The sequence below is a fragment of the Phaenicophaeus curvirostris genome, chromosome 1, assembly GCF_032191515.1.
Source record: "Phaenicophaeus curvirostris isolate KB17595 chromosome 1, BPBGC_Pcur_1.0, whole genome shotgun sequence".
NCBI lineage: Eukaryota > Metazoa > Chordata > Aves > Cuculiformes > Cuculidae > Phaenicophaeus > Phaenicophaeus curvirostris.
The window spans coordinates 149,789,571-149,805,080 of record NC_091392.1 but is presented as its reverse complement, the minus strand read 5'-3'; positions in this window follow the sequence as shown (position 1 = coordinate 149,805,080).

Genomic DNA, 15,510 nt, shown 5'->3' with positions numbered 1-15,510 from the left:
CCCAAAGGGATTTTTGTTTTATTTTTCCACTACCAGAAGCAGGTCAGATTATGGCATCATCTTCACTTGCATTGAGATCATTGAGATATACTTGCATCCTTATCTGTGATTAGTAATTAGCATATTCCACAGCCAACACAAATTAACCATGTAATGAAATCCAACATATTTCCAGAACAAGACACTTCAGAATCACTAAAAAAGAAAACTATCAACCAACCGAAAAAATAATCTAATACAAATCCACTCTGTCATTTCATGTGTTCGTGGTGATAAAGGACACTTAGAAAGCCATTGGACAGTCACTGGTTTACCTCTCTTAGAACTTTAGAAAGCTGGATGATAGTAATCCTTTCTAGTACTATTTTGGACGCAGGACACCCTGTCTGAATGTAGACAAAGTAAATGGTGTAAAACTCACATTTACATAAATAAATAAATAAATAAATAAATAAGGTATATTCTCAAAAATATTTGTGTTTCATTTTACTCATCAACTGATTAATTACCTAGATACCACCTCTGACTGTGTAGACTGAAAACCTCTTCAGAGGCATCTTTGCAATTTATCAGTTTTCCAGTGTAGTATCAGTATGTTGAACATATCAGGATCTTATATAGCAGCCTAGAACTATTATTTAGTAGATGTTTCAGTTATATGTGTGTTGTTATTATCACTTTTGATCCTTTCAGAGTCAGATATTGAATATGAACAAGTATACTGAAACACAGATAACACTGATAGATGGTAGATAACCTTTTCCCTCTTTCTGATGGGACACAGCCAACTTGTGCTCTCCTAGACACCTTCAACATCAAATAACCTATGAATACCAAGTGATACTCCTCTCTCCTTTCTAAAGGACATGTGACGCCATGAAAAAGTGAATTTTCAGAATCTTTATAATGACCAGACAAGTATAAATTGCCCTTTACACAATAATAAATTATTCATAATTTTTTTCATCCTTTTCCTCCCATCTCTAACACAGTTTCTTTGGATGACCTGACAGAAGCACTGTCATCTGTACAGAACTAGGGATAAAAAACTAAATTCAGAACAATGGCTATTTAGGACAAAATACTTGCATTGAAAAATTCCTGTCTTTGAAACAATGCACTAACTCACTATGCATTTTTAGAAGACATTATATTCCATTTCTTGAAAAAGATGCAGTGTATGTGTGCTATATTGTGTTTTCAAATTTTATTATCAATGTTTTTCATCCAGAAATTAACATAATGGCAGAAAAGTCTCCAGCCTATTTCTGCTTGAGGCTGATAAGAAAATTCTCTCTCTTTTCTTCCTTTAAAATTGGCAGTAAGTAATTGCATGTACCCATTATTCAGAAATAATGGCAGAAAGCCAAGGAATTTGGCATCTTTATCTTTTTAGAGAGGTCCCTACCACAAGCCAATTATTTCCCATGAAAATAAAGCTTAAAACCATGGAAGCCTGCTGATAAACCCTAACTGTAAAGATCTAAGTGTCCATCCATTTGGACTCCTAGTAAGGAGATAATATTAATTGGCTGCAGCTTCATTTAAAGGAAAAAAAAGTGGAAATATAAGGACAAAAATCTTACTCAACACCAAATAAGACTTTATTTTAGGATAGAGCGCACAGACATGAATTTTTGCAGTTCTCCTCTTGTTTCTAAACCAAACAAAAAAACAAATAAACAAACAACCCGTCCAAAATTTACACATGAAAACCAGCATCTATTCAAAGCTTACCTAATTTCCAAACTTCATATGAAGTAGGAACCAGTCTTCTGGCTATCCTAGGAGAAAAACTTTGTCATTTAACTTGATGAGAGGATGACTAACACATGATAAAGGCACCAGACTCTCTTACGATACAGGGTTCACCTTAGGTCCACCATAACTCTCATATGTACTGCAGCCAAATGTCCATAGTGCATCTATACTCATACAAGTAGTTACAGAGAGGCATAGAACAGACTTGATCAGAACTTGTCCTTTCCTAATAACTTAGGAGGGAGGTGGTGTTGATTTGAGTTTGTTTGTTTAATTATGTGGTTTTATTTCTTTATTGAAGAAAAAAAAATTGGTTTATATTTAAAATTGTGAAAAATTCTGACTAAAACTGATTATTTAGGTTTTGAGGAAAGAAAGCATTAGAATTTTTCAATCACATAGATTTTAACCTAAAATATAAATTTATCAAATTGCAAGGTTTTTATGTAGCTAATATTAGAAAATTCTTCATGTGCAATATGGACAATATTTGTATCCAAAAAGAGAGGAAAAATGTATCTTCAGTATTCGGAATAGATTGTATGGGATTAAAAATTCAATTTCAAATACATTGCTGCCTGCCTGAGACGAACAGACAAGAAGCAAACTTTTTCTTTTTCCCAGGTGATTACCTTGACCTGCCTGATGGCTCTATTTTTTTCAAATAAAATCTTCAAAGCTGTCACATCCATCTTGATGTACAGCAGGGAACTCTTAAGAGGTGAAAAAACTTTCACTAGCTCAATTCTACTTCTGTCTTTTTGAGCAAAAGATATAGGAACAGAGAATTTTTTAAAGTCAGATTTCTTTAAAGTATCTTGATCTGTACATCCTAAAAGAGTAGTCAAGTCCAGGAAAAAAAAAAAACAGGTTTAAGAACATAAAAATCATAGACTCGTAGAATCACTAGGTTTGAAAAGATCCACTGGATCATCGAGTCCAACCATTCCTATCAATCACTAAAAAACGCCTCTCAGCACCTCATCCACCTGTCCTTTAAACACCTTCAGAGAAGGTGACTCAACCACCTCCCTGGGCAGCCTGCTCCAGTGACCAATGACCTTTTCCATGAAAAATTTTTTTCTGATGTTCAGCCTGGTGGAGCTTGAGGCCATTCCCTGTTGTCCTGTCCCCTGTCACTTGGGAGAAGAGGTCAGCTCACTCCTCTATAAAACCTCCTTTCAGGAAGTTGTAGAGAGCAATAAGGTCTCCCCTCAGCCTCCTCAGCTGTAAACAACCTGAGCTCCCTCAGCTGCTCATAAGACTTGTTCTCCAGCGCTTTCACATCAACTTAAGAAAAACAAAATTTAGAATTTTTAGTTTTATTCTAACTTTCTGAGAGCTATTTCTCAATTAACTATCAAGTCAATGCAGCAGAATCTTTAACAAACACAAATTCTGTTTGTTCAAACAATAAAAGAATGAGTACCTCTTTGCTTATGTACAAGGTTGCTAGTATCACCACACAACACACACTAAATAATACCAATAATAGCTCTTTACCTCATTATAATATCTTCCTTGAAGTTTTGTAACTCCCTGGTGAAAACTGTGTAATGTTAGCATTGTGTCTAGCTATTAATTCTTGATAGTATACTTCTTAATATCCATATTCCTTGAAAAAATAGTCTAAGCACATACAGATAAAATATAACATATCTGTATCTCTATTAAGGAAATTTGATTTACACTGTGCTCCTTAAGATACTACTGAATGAGGAAATCCATGTTTCTACTATTATTGTTAGGTTTAGTGGTTTTGTTACAGTACCACACAATGGCTCATTACATTGATGCTCCACTGTGCTAGGTACTGTGTCATGAGTTAAGGGAGACAGGAAAAAATCAGTAATAACAAAATATTATTTTTTTAATATTAGTTTTTCCTTACTAGTCTATGTACTCATTTATTTTTAAAGTGTTCCCTTACTATCTCTGGGTGAAATTGAGACTTTACAGGAAAGCTATTATATTGAGATAATATAATAAGACTAAAAGAAAAAAGGGTAGGTTTTTTGAGACATATAATCTATAATCTGAACTGGGGAACCCTAACAATTTACCCACATGTGGAAATACTGATCAGGATTCTGCTTAATTCACCTTTCTAGCTACAAATAGAAAGCACAGCACTATTAGGGCTGTTATAGGGAAAAAACAACTCCATCCCAGCTAGATCCAATATAATACCTCAGACTTATCTTTGTTCAGTGTCACAAAATCACCAGCCCCCAACAGTAATATTGTCAAAATTTCATTTTTCAGATCTGTACTACTGTTATAACCATAGATCTTCCTATTGCTCATGAAATGTCTTGCTGAGCTTTGGCTTTCCTGACATCATCTCCAGATGACAGTTCCTATCTTCATCCTCTTTATTCTGTCTCTGTTGTCTTTTTGGATTAGAGCTCTGCTATGAGTTCCCTGTTAACTCACAACAGTCTCCTGATGTATCTGCTTGATTTCCTGGGTACCTGAATTGTTTGCTTTTGCACTTGGAGAATTCTGCCCTTAAAGACCTGATAGCTTTACTGGGCTACTTTGTTCTGCAGAGCTGCCTGACCTCAGATGCCGTTTACCTCTTTCTTTAGGAAACCGAAATCTACTCTCCCAATATGCAAATCTGCACTCATTTATGAACTTGAACTCCCATATTTCATAGTTGCTACTGACAAGACAGTCACTGACCAGTTTTGCCTTGTTAGTGGATAGCAGGTCCAGCTATATGTCACATTTGGTTGGGCAACCTAGTACCTGTGTCAGAAAATTATCCCTGAAAACTTTTCATCAGAATGAAAAGGAATCTCTGTCCTTGGAGATATTCAAAAGCCCTATGGACATATTCCTTAACAACATATTCTAGGTGACTCTGCGTAAGCAAGATGGAGTGGACTTCCAGATCTCCCTTCCAAGTTCAGCCATTCTGTCATTCTGCAGTTCTGATACCCTCTAGAAATCTTTGTGACTACTTGCCTTCACTGTTTTTGCCTTTCCAGCAGATGTCTGAGAGAGAAAAAGCCAGAATCAGCAATGCTGAAATTTCTTGAAATTGTTTAAAGAAAGATTCATCCACTTCTTCCCCCAATCAGGTAGTCTGCAAAAAACTCCTACCACAACTTTACTCCTAATAATTTCTTTGATTCTGAGTCCTGAAGGAGCAGTAAGAACTGTCTTCTCCTTTTCTTGCTTTTGTGTACGGATGATAATTCTGCACCTAGTATTTCTAGAAAGATATGTCACTGTCACAACTTCACCCACTGTTTTGCCCAGGAGATAGACTTAATGTTTATGGTACCATGCTCTGTGATGGTAGAAGTGTTTGGAGGAAAATCTTAAATGGGCATTTACACTTCCACAAGACTCATAAAATTTATACACCAGCTGCTTGCATTTCTCAAACAACACCTACTTCCAATCCTTTCCCAAGTAACTTGCTTAGAAACTACCTATCTAATAGCTCCAAATAATGTTGCAAATAAGTGGAACAGCAAGACAGAGAAGTAAATTTGTATTATGAAATGGGCTACTGACAAAATACATAGATGGGAGAGTAACCGTTTCTCAAATTTCAGACAATTGCCTGAGGTAGGTCACAATTTGTACTACTTTTTTTCTAAAATATATTAGTGTGCCAATCAATAGAGCAAATACGTGATGCTGCCTCTGTTGTTGTGAGACACATTAAGGTTTTATGTGTGCCATTTGTAAATGTTCAGCCTTTCAAATATTTGAGGTGCTTTCCCAGAAACTTATCGGCATCACTTTATTTGTGAAAAAAGGCAGGTTTTCAATGTGTTTAAGGGAAACAAACAAATCCACAAATCAGTGTATGCATTAAGTCCAGGTTTTAAATACTCCCAATTAGGTTTTCAAGAGCTTCAGCAATGGTTACCAGCTGCTACCTTCATGTAGTGTACAATTTTTTGAAGAATAAACAGCAGTTTCATGACAAAATTTTCATAGCAGTTAACATTATTTATATTGTCAAACCCAGGAAACTGGGTGCCATTTCTGCCAGGATTCTTGCAGTTTTCACCTGCTGAATTGGCTCCGTTCCAGTTAATCCTTTTGTATTAATCAGGCTCTATGGGAATGCATTTTGGAAAACAAGGAGGTAAACAGATATAAACAAGATTTTCTGGCTAGAGAGGTCTTTCAGCTCATCCAGTTTAGGAAAGGGAGGGTGAAATTATAGACAACTTCAAAAAGCTGTAGAACACATATTGGAGACCACAACTGAATCATCACAGGATCATAGAATGGTTTTGGCTGGAAGAGACCTTAAAGATAATCTAGTTCAAAATCTACATTTTCCACTTGACCATTTTACTCAAAGCCTAGTTCAACATGTCCCTGAGCACTTCCAGTGATTTGACATCCAAAGCTTCCCTGGACAACCTGTTTCAGTGCCTAACCACCCTCATAGTGTAGCATTTCTTCCTTATACCTAGTCTAAATCGACCTTCTTCCAATTTAAAGCCATTAACCCTTGTCCTATCACCTACACACTCTTGTAAAAAGTCCCTTTACAACTTTCTTGTAGGCCCCCTTTAGGTACTGGAAGGCTGCTGTAAGGTCTTCCCAGAGCTTTCTCGTCTCCAGGATGAATAACCCAAACTTCCTCAGCCTGTCTTCATAGGAGAGGTGCTCCAGTCCTCTGGTTACTTACCTTCATGGCCCTTCTCTAGACTCACTTCAACAGGTCTATGTCCTTCCTAATGATGGGGGCCCCAGAGCAGAACATTTATATCAATGTAAGTATTACTATGACTCAAGGCAACGCTGCATCTTACATCCCAAGTCAGATACATGGTACAGAGCATCTTTCTCAGCTAATTTTGAGTCACTTATCTGTTTTCTTCTTAATAATTAACCTTTTTTTTAATTCTGAATCTGGCAAGGAAAATTTGGACAAGATACTAATATATATTTCTTTAGGTTCCTTATACAACCATCATTTTTGCAACATTATTTTGAGCTCTAACCTAAAATGTCTGCTTATCTGACCCTTATCTTACCTGTATGAGTGTCCCTTTTTGATAAGAAAATTTGGTAACGCAATTGTCTGTACTGCTCTACATCTTCAAGTTATTTTAGTCTCTCTCACATTTGGGCAAGTGCTGGATTCTTAAATGGAAGTAAGTTCCTAAAAGTTCTGTGACAATTGGTACTATGATATATAGAGATATCCCAGACACTGCCTTCACAGAAGGAAAAGGAAGCAGATATTAATTTTTAGACAAACCCTTGAACAACATCAGACTGGCTTTTCTGCATGTACTGATGTATGATGGCTAGTCTAAATGTCTCTGTTGCCCAGGAGTGCCAAGAGAAATGTGATTGAAGTCAGTTATATTTCTGTAGAATATTTGGGGACCAAAAGGTACATATTCATAGATTGCCACACTTCATTGTTATGCAGTTTGTGTGACAAGTTTTACGTTAAAATTATCTGATCATTCACTGTCTTGTAATTAGGTTCATGCTTAAGGCTTGCTGGCATCTGAAAACAAATTATGCTTTGGATTGTTTTTTTAACTTATTAGGGTCTTGAGGGTATTGGCTGATACAGTCACTAAGACACTCTCCGTCGTATTTTAAAGTCATGGCAGTCAGGAGAAGTCCCCGGTGACTAGAGAAAAGGGAACATCACACACACTTTTTAAAAGGAGGACCTAGGACCAATCAGCCTCACCTTCATGCCTGCTAAGATCATGGAACACTTTCTCCTGGAAAATACATCAAAACATATGGAAGACAAGTGAGCAGTGACAGCTACATAGCTCCACCAAGTGCAAATTCTACCTGACTTGTAGCCTTCTAAAATTAAACAGCTGTATCAGTAGACAGCAGAAGAGCTACTGGTTACATCTACCTGTACTTCTGTAAAGTCTTTCTCACTGTCCTCCACAATGTTCTTGCTAATCACTTGGAGAAATATGCTTTTGATGGATGGACTGTTAGATAGGTAAGGAATTGCATAGATAGCTGTGTCCTCCAGCCAATTAGTTACAATCCAGTCAAGAGTCACAGTTAAGAGCTCAGTGTACAAGTGGAAATTATTTGCAAGTGTTGTCCCTCAAGGGTCCACATTGTGACAAATCTTCATAAATAACATGGACAGAGGGGTCAAGTTCACCCTCAGTAACTAAATTTCTAATGTGAGAGGAACTTTATTTCTCTGTCTGAATTTGTTTACTTTTAATAATTAAAAATAAATGAATGAATGAATGAATGAGTGAATAAATAAATAGATTGGATAACAGAGAGAATAGCTTTACTAGAGGAAGCAAATTATGGTTTTACTTTATTTTACTTCGCTTTGTTTCCATTGTACCATAATGATTGCATGACATAGAATGGAAAAAAGAGTTCAGAGGTCATCTTTGCCACCTCCCTCTGCCTTTAGAACTTTCACAGTCTTAGGCGCATGTTAACCCAGGAACAGTAGAATTGAGGAAGAAACATCTTCCAGTGTATTACAAACATTTGATCTGGATCTCAGGACATTTCCATGAGGCATTTGGATTCACATCTACTGTCAGGGAAAAGCAAACACAAATCTTTTACTTTTGGATCATTATTTTAATCACCATGTAATTTGCCAAATTCTTGAAGAACTGTATGATACAATTACAGATAGGATTCACTTCAAGATTAGGTTTCTCTTCACAGATTAGAAAATAACAGTTAATCCTTCTTTAGCAATTAAAATTCAAGCATCTAATCCAACATGATTTACCAGATGAAAATCTGCCAAGGAACTGGTTTCTAGCCTCATAGAACTCTCACTCGTTTTCTCAGAATGCTTCAAAGCCAGGGAAAAGAGTTATTATTGACTTGTGTTTAACCTCATATATTTTTTAATCTGACTTTCTCATAATACAAGTAGTCATACACAGGTAATGCTAATGAAATGCAACAAACTACATATTTACATACCAACATAATCTGAAAAAATAATTACAGTATAAAAAAGAAATGACAACTTATCTGAAACATTCCAAAGGAGCATGGATATTCATATTTTAAAAGATGGCATTAAAATAAATTTCAAGTAAGACATTAAGGATCGTGTCTTCAGAAGTATACGCAGTCTTAACAAGATTCCAAATTCTTTTGTATTTAAATCAGTATTCAAACTTATTTCCTGATTCCTATGCCCAATTATGTTTTTTAACTGTTATTTTAATCATAGCTCAGAGGCTACATAAGAGGTTACATTTTTTGTATCCAGATTCATAGATGATATCCTAAGATCTACACATGCTTTCATAAATACTCATTCTAAATGAAAAAAAGACAGTGAAAGATACATATTATGACATTAAGATGAGAGCATGTGGCCTCAAGCTGCTCACAGGGAGGTTTAGATAGGGTATTAGGAAAAATTTCTTCACAGAAAAAGTTGTCAAGCATTGGAACAGGCTGCCCATGAAAGTGGCTGTGTCACCATCCCTGAAGGTATTTAAAAGACCTATAGATGCGGTGCTTAAGGGCTGGTGAACTTGGCAGTCCTAGGTTTACAGTTGGACTTGATGATCTTAAAGGTCTTTTACAACTGTTCTTGTTTGGGCTAAAGCAGAACATTTTCTTTGACTTTTCAGCCTGATAGTTGTCACCAAGGCAATGGGCCTTGATATGTAGAGAGGTTGCTGCTTACACCTATTCCTGTGTAAATTTAGGCCATCGCAGAGTTATTGGCAAAGGGGGGTCACACCTGCTGGGAGGGATGTATAGGACAGATGACCCAGCCTGGCCAATGAAATATTCCATATCATACTCATCATATTCAGTATAAAAGCTTAGAGATCACAAGGGTCAGCCCTCTTCTTCAATGGTCAACATTCAGGGAGGACCTCATCTGTCTGCCTGCCCCTCAACCAGTCCACATGTTCCTGAATCAAGTTCCTGGATCCAGTTCTTAAGTGCAGTTCCCACCTGCCCTTGAATCTAGTCCAGTACTTTCCCTGCACTTGTCCTGCAGTGTCAGTGGTGATGTATGATTATGGAGGGAGATTGAATTGATTTTGCATACTCGTACATATATTAGTATTTTCTTATTAATGTTATTATCCTCCTTTTATTTTTATTGTTGCATTAGAACTGTTTTAGTGTTTGTTTCCAAACCACAAGTCTCTTTCACTCTCATTTCCCTTTTCCCTTTCCTGGAGGACTGGGACTAAAAGCTACTCAGTCTTAGCTACTGACCCTGGCTAGGGGAGTTGCTAAACTAGGACACCAACCTAAATGATTGTACGATGTTACAATTTTTGTGTATACATATATTAAATATATATCTTATAACTACGCTGTTATACCATTACAAAGAATATAACCATGAGATTATTAACTCAGAAATTCATCAAGGAGTTTTTAATTTGCTCAGAAACTTCCTGTGAAATACTGATTTTATTTAAATAAGAAAGATCCAGCAACTTTAATAGATAATTTTAAGGCTGATTTCTCCAAGGAATGATAAAATTAGGACAAAGAGCTAGCGCAGATAGATAAACAACATGTATTTTTCTCTAAAGGGAGTGGAAGACACACTGTGTTATTGTTACATTATATTTAGAGGAAAAGTTCAGTTTTAGTATTCAGGCAAGCAACATTTGGAAGAGGTTGCATGCTTTGGACAAATAGTTTTTAAAATAAATTTAGTTCCTTAATTTCTTTAGGGATTACAGCAACTAACATTCCATTCAACAGTTCCAGAGAGCAACTTGATTAACTGCAGTTCTGTGAAACAGATTTGCCTAAGTATCAATTTGCTGTCAACCTGTCTGCCATCTCCATGAATTATATAAGCAATTGTGCAAGAGCAAATAGTTTTTATGTTGATTTTCCAGGATGTGTTCTATCATTTCATCTCATGATAAAAAGGTATTTTCCTTGACTAACAGCTTGCATAAAATTGGCAGCAGTGGCCATTTCAGAACATTTAGTTATGCAATTATCCTTTTTTATATATTTATGTCTGCTCAGCTACACATCCAGTAACTGAAAGACAAACAACTTCTGCACCTTAAGTACTTTATTATTCCACAATAAATAACATTAACTTGAAAATGGCATAGGTAAAGAAACTATGAAGTGTAACAGTGTGATCTTATTTATAAGATGTTATGCTACAAGAGGCTTCTGATAGTATACAATTATGTGTTGTGCTTATGCATCCTCCATAAGGAAAATATATAATGTGAAGAATTTCACAGTAAGGTATTGATTTTTGATTGTTGTTTTGTTATGTGTATAGGTGATTCTGAATAAAAGGTTCTTCCTCCATCCACTATTAGTATTTATATTCACTCTGAAAATTCCACAAACATATGAAGTTTTTATCAAGATCATCCACACTGTAAACATAACACTAGTGTGGTCCAATTACATTCTAGGACTTTAGAAGACACTAAAAATTCAGACAATGGCTGAGGCTGAAGAATGTGAAAAAATAATTTTGAAAATTTGAATTTGAAACAGATTAAATAAAGCTATCGTAAGAATACATTTTTTATAAAAATAGATTAAAATTATAAAAACCCCTAAGCATGAGTAAAAAGGAATTTCCAATCTTTCAATGAAAACCCCTTTTTCCCCTTGAAAAAAACCCAAAACTTGAAATAAAGGCATTAATCCTTAAGTTTTGATATGAAAACCGATTGTATATTTATCATTTTTGATGTATTATACAATGGTGAAATTACACTTTCTTGCTCTTGTTGAAAGTGCATGATTACCTGTTTCTTGTCAGCAGGAATTTAGCATCCTATACTCTGTAATGTGGTCTATTTCAAGCAAATTTTTAACCCATGTCCTTTTCAATCTGCAAAAGCAATATTCTTGAAACTAGGAATTATTGTGTCTTTCAAACCATGCATTAACTGTTTTAGTGCCACCATTTAAACTGCAAAAGTTATGAAGCCTCTGAATACCTCTGCTGCATGTCTTGCTACACCCATGAATGATACTGTACATCTAACAATGAAGTCTTTGAATATGTAAGCAATAAAACATCCGTGGTCTGATGAGAATCACAGAGAGACTCCAGCAACTAAAGAAAAAGCTCATCAGATAAGATCAAAGTGAGAGGTTTAGACTAACACTCACAGTAATCTTGAATGGAAGTGTAAAAGGAACTATTTTTCAGCTCTGTGTTCACAGTGTTCATGCCACTTTTATGAATGTTTTACTGGGGTCCAAGAAACTGAGGTTGTTAATAAAGGCAATTTCTTACTGAGTGCTCTACATAGAGAAATGACAAATGTGTATATCCAGAGATACTGTTCCCATGGAAACCATAATTCAGCCACTTTGTGCACATATATTAAAGAATGTTTATGCAAGGGAGATAAGATATGGTTTCTCTGGGAACCATAACTTTGACTTCACTGACTTTTGTGTGTGCTAAATGTCAACCATTATTTTGCATTAATGTGTCTTGTACTTTCTTTATTGCATTGTATTTGCTGAATAGCACACTACATGTTTGTACAATGAAAGGATGTTTTGTAACATTTTCATGCAGAAGATAAGACATAATGTGGCAATGAGAACTCAAATTTCAAGTTTTTACTCTTATGAGATTATTCTTTTAGTTGACAAGCTTGGAGTTGAATTATTGTTTCTACTTACAAATCTGCACAACTGCAGAGCCATAATCAATTTGCTTTAGGGAATTTCACTAGTAAAAACATTACAAAACTCAATTTACTTTTGAATATTACATTGTTAGTTTTCATCTTCGATATAAAAAGAAAAAGTTAGAAATGTGGAAAGTTAGAATGGAACTAGTCCAATGTTCTTAAACTAGTTAGAGTTTAGCTTTTTTGTCAGAACATGAATAATAAATTCAGATTTACACAAAGCTCATGTTACATTACAACAGCTAAACAAGATCTCCAAGTCTTGTAAATTTAGAAAGCAGTCTTTCTCTTCACTATAAAGGCAGTCTAAAAATGTACTGGAAATTTTCCGTGCAGGTTCAGTCTTCTTATAAAGTGAAGTGGTATAAAGATGTCAAAACAAACAAAAAATAGGAAAAAAATGCTTTTCAAATTGCTTCAGATGAATGAAACATGTTTCATTACAAGATTTCAAGATAAAGACCTACAATTTTTATTTATTTATTTTAGGGTAGGAGAGAAGTGCAAGCAAAAATCTGTTTTCTTTGCCCCATACCATGTTTAAACTCAATGTGGTGGACAGATTTGCCTGTGGCTTCCAAGGGCTACTCTAACCACTTTTTACAAATACACAAAGATCTATTGAGTGCTATTCCTTCTACAGAAACAGTTTCTAATACAGAAGTTTGCAATTGAACTAAATGTTAAACCAATAATGCCACCATGGAAATTATGTACTTTCTCAATATGGGACTCAAAGTATCAGAGAACAAGAGATTCACTTACATTTCCACATCTTTTTTGAATGTGGAGTTGGAAAATTTTTAAAATGCTTACCCAAATGATGTATGTCAGAAGCACTTCTGCTTGATAAATTGATAGGCCCACTATCTACCAGGTGAACTATCAGTCTGGATCCAGCCCAAAGAACCTCTGGGGTCAGGCAGAAAGACCAGAATTCAACACTCCTTTATTGCCTTACTCAACTTATGCATTCATGCTACAGTGGCAGCAAGTATAAACTGGGAAAACACTAGCCAGTTCCTAGTGCTGGTGAATTCACCCCAGTTAGCATTCAAGCTCCCACACAATCACTTTCTCACTCACTGCCCCTCTCCTAAACAGGAACTGGGGGAGGATGGAAAGGACAGGATTGAGAAAACTCGTGGACTGAAAAGAAAATAGGAAAATCACTCACCAAATTACTGTCATAAGTGAAACAGGCTTAACTTGGGGGAATATGATTTCATGTATTGTCAGTTAATGTTACCTAAGTATTTAATTACAGTACTAGGAAACAATCTGTACTGGTTTGGGTTGGGATAATTTTCTTCATAATAACTTGCATGGCACTATGACTCGGGACCAAAACAATTTTAGTAACAGATCAACATTCCAGCTGTTGCTGAACAGCGCTTAAACAGTGTCAAGGCCTCTTTGTTCTGCATGCCGCTCTGCTTGACCCCATGCTCAGCTAACCCCAACTAACCAAAGGGATGTCCCATACTATATGGCACTGTGCTCGGCAATAAAATCTGGAGGAAAGAAAAAGGAAGGGAGGATGTTTAGGGTTTGTCTTCCTGAGTAACCGTTACATGTGATTAAGTCCTGCTTTTCTGGAAATGACTACACATCTACCTACCAATAGGACGTAGTAAATGAATTCCTATTTTTACTTCATTTGCATGTACAACTTTGCTTTATATATTAAGCTGCCTTTATGTCAGCACATGAGTTTTATACTTCTCCCCACCTGATTCTCTTCCCTGTCTTACTGATGGCAAATGAGTGAGTGACTGTGTGGAGTTGAGCTGCCTACCAGAGTGAACACACAACAGGAGACAAGCATTAGTCACTCATTGAAAAATAAATTTCCTGCTGCTTCCCCAGGCTAAACATCACTGTCAGCCTCCCTTCTCTTCAAACATCTTTCCTCCCCTTGTCCTACTCTCTGCTTTACTCCGCTCCAGTCACATCTTCTACTCTCCTGTTATCACTGAAGATTACACTTGGTCCTTTTATTGCAACAACAAGCAGCAATGGATATTGGAATCGGTGCATAGCTGGGGGGTTTGCCACTCCTTATTTTTCACTCTGTTTTGTCTGCTGCTCCTTCCTTCTTCCTTGATGCTTATGCTCTGGCATGGTTTCTCCAGGTAACACAGTCTCTTTTTGGAGATGTATCTGCTCTGATGCAGGCTTATCCATAGAACACCATTTTTAGGGAGTACACTTGCTCTCTCATGGATCCTCTAAAGGCGACAGATCTCTGGGCCTTTAGTGGACTTCCCTATTTTGGAAATGGGTTTATAAAAAAGACAGTTTAATTAAAATCTGAAGGGCATATGAGGACATAATATGGAGAGTTATTTGACTTTAAATTTGCGGTAGATTTCTACAAAGATGAGTTTGCTCTTCTACCAAACATTAACACAAACAGTCCTGCTAAAGTCAGTGAACTTCTTCATGGAGCAAGATTCTTCATGGAGCAAGATTTTGGGCTAAGTTATCAGAATCTATCCCATAATGATTACAGTGAACCATTAGAGTCTTGACATTTATCATACTGTGGTATTTACCATCAGAGAGTCATTTGCAGTTTCCCTATGCTTAGAATGTGAAGTACTGCAAATACCGTATGAAGTTTAACTACCATCAGCAGTAAATGTCAAATTTTTAATGGAATTTGTATATGTAATATGAATTTAGAACTGAAAATGTTCAACAAGTTTCACTTCTGAGCCCTTTGTTTTGTTGTATTCTGTATTGTGTCCTGTAATTTTAAATTTATTTCATGTATGTTGAAATTCTTGAAGACTTCACTGTCAATAATTTAATCAGTTTCACTTTCTTAGAAGTTCATGCCAAAAAAAAGGAGTCTACACAGGCATACTCAGAAAGTGCAAGCATTACTGTATTTGACAGGTAATAGTTAGCAGTTTGTTTTACAATGTTATAGCATGATCATTCTTCCTTAGCTAGAATGAACTCTATAAAATTCCATACTATTAACTAATGCTATCATAAGATACTATCTAGAATAGATGTGAACAACATTAGAAGTGGTGGTGTTATTCTCAGACAATTGAGAGAATATATATAAGTACAAATATACACATGCACA